We start from the raw sequence: 2,787 nt of genomic DNA, 5'->3' as shown, positions 1-2,787 counted from the left end.
CCCTCCCCCCGGGCTGCGACTGGGCGACGACAACCTCCATCGCCGGCGGCCAGGCGCTCCCTCGCCGGCCACCATGGCTGCCTGCCGCCATGGCTGGATGCAGCCCGCGTATACTAGTGTTGCAACCGTCACCTAGAACAGCTTCAACAGCTGTTGAAAAAAGCTTCAACCATAGACAGAAAAGCTTCAATGAAACTGCACAATAAGGGGAAGTTGCAACCGTAGTTGGTTTTTGTTACTACCGGCGAAGGTTTTTGCTACATCCATCAGGCGGAGCTGCGACCTCACGACGATGACAACGACGATTTTTGTTGCAATCGTAGTAGAACTTTGCTACTACTGCTGAAGTTTTTGCTACATCCATGTAAGGCAGAGTTGCGACCTCGCGAAAGACGGCGACGGTGTTTGATTTTTGCTGCAACCATAGTAGAATTTTGCTTCTATCGGTGAAGCTTTTTGCTACATCCATGTAAGGCGGAGTCGCGACCTCGCGAAAGACGGCGACGGTGTTTGATTTTTTGCTGCAACCGTAGTTTACTTTTGCTACTACGGGTGAAGTTTTTTGCTACATCCATTCAAAACGGTGTTGATTGACTGACGGCCGCCGTCGATATAATTTCCTACGGCGAGCATCAATGGCGAGGAGCGGCGGCCGAGCCACAACCGTCACCGTCAAGAGCTGCAACGCAGGTGGAGTTGTTGCATGGGAACTGGCGACGTGGACAGTCGGCGAGGGCGGGGACTGGCGACGAGGACGGGGGCGAGGGCGGGGATCGGCGACAAGGACGGGCGGCGAGGGTGGGGTCCGGCGGCGACGAGGAAGACCGGCGAGGGTGGGGACCGGCGACCACCGGAGGGGACAGGAGGCGCGGCGCCGCGCTCCCCCAAACGGGATCCAACTAACTCCCCGAGGAAGAAGAGAGCTGGGGACGATTCTTTTTTTTTTTTGCTTGGGATCCAGCGGCTGCGTGGCTCAAATCGAACGGCCCGGGCTGGACCGGCCGAAACTTTCGGCCGGCTCACCGGTGCCTATAAGCGCCCATAAATCCCCATCCTCTACTCAATGGCTACCGGCTCTCCCTCCTCTCTGTCCACTCCTTCTCCACTCCACGCCGCCGCCGCCTACGCCGAAGTGCCGCAGCCTCCTCAAAGAGAAGCAGTCAACGGAGCAAGCAGCAGCAGCTCGCGGCAGCAGAAGCTACCCGTCCATGCTCAGCTCGATGCAGTGCTCCTCCTCGCCGGCGGGTGAGTGCTCCAGCACGGCCGCATCGATCCACCAGCAAGCAAAGCTAGCCTCTATCTAGCTAATCGAGCCGCTCGATCTACTCTCATGTGTACTAGACCACTAGTAGTATGTATATAGCTAGCTAATCGATCCACTCGATTGATTACTATGTATGTGTGGGCGTTTGTAGCCGGGGTGTATACATATACATTTGAATACTCGAATACCTGGGGTGTGTACGCATACATTTGAATACCTGCAAACCACAATACCTCAGATTTGGCACTCGGCTTATAAGGTATAAGCCGTGTGTAACAGGTGCCAGGCACCCGGCACTACAAGCGACGGCCTGCCAAATATAAGCCGAGAAAGAGGCACTCGGCTTATCTTTCCCTACTAATAAAGCGACGACTGCTTCTGGTCGTCCGTCGTCGCCGTTCTTACAAAAAAAACCCTGTATTTATTCGAATTCAACCCGCAGTCCTATGTAAAGTGTGTTCCTGAGAGTACGTTTCGTTTTTGCAAAAAAAACCTCCATTAGTTAGAAATCTACCCTGCGATACTTAATTAAACTACTTCACCACCAGGAACCGCCGCCGCTTATCCATTTGCGTTCTCCACCGCCGGGCACGCGTCGCCGCTTGCCGCCGATGTCCACGCCGCAGGAGCCAAGGAAGGGGTGATGCGTCGCGGCGGGCGTCCGCGCCGCCCGAGCCCAGGAATGGGGTGAGCCGTCTTGGTGCTCAAGATGGGCGCGCTGCTCGGGCAGCACAGCGGCAGCAGCGCCCTCCTCGCGGACCACGCACCGGCGGTGACGCTCTTCAGGCACCGCCGCTGCCGGCTGAGCCTGGCCATCCACGAGGGCACGCGGGCGCCGCCGGCGTTCCTCATCGAGCTGCCCATGTTAACGGCCGCGCTGCACAGGTAGATGGGGCGGGGACCGTGACCTGGCGCTCGAGAGTGACACCCGCAGCGCCGTTGTTGTGCGGTGGAGCTGCTGCTTCCTGTTCGAGAGGTAAGAGAGAGTGTGAGGAGAGGTAGTACACCGGTGGTATAAGGGGATGAGGGAGGAGGAAGAAGGGAGGAGGTAGCTCACCGGCGGGGGTCCTGCTGCTGCTACTGCAGTCTGAAGATCGTCGACGAGGGCGCGAGGAGGAGGCGCTCGGGTGGTGGGATGGGATCTGAAGATACAGAGGAAAAGGGACTTGCGCGAGGACGGCCGGCGTTGGAGCATGAATGAGCATGGCCATGGCCTCCGTCACCATTGAGCTGCACGAGCGTCGGTGCTGGAGCGCACGGCGCGGAGCTAGCTCCTCTGCAGAGGAGCCCATCGTGGGATTCCCGGTGGTTGCGCGGGTGTGTAGCGCGCGCCATGGCCGGGGGAGCGGGGATTCTAGGCGGGGGAGCCAGCGCCCATGGCCGGGGTGGTGAAGGGATCCGGGGGAGCGGCGAGATTCGGCAGTGGGTACAAGCGGCAGCGGCGGCGTGTCCCAGGGGAGGTCGGGATGTGAATAACTGGCACAGCGAAGAAAAACTGAGGAGATAAGATTCTGTGGAGGAGG

This window comes from Triticum aestivum, chromosome 7B (genome assembly GCF_018294505.1).
Source record: "Triticum aestivum cultivar Chinese Spring chromosome 7B, IWGSC CS RefSeq v2.1, whole genome shotgun sequence".
In the NCBI taxonomy this organism is placed as follows: Eukaryota; Viridiplantae; Streptophyta; class Magnoliopsida; order Poales; family Poaceae; genus Triticum; species Triticum aestivum.
Note: the sequence above shows the minus strand (reverse complement) of the source record.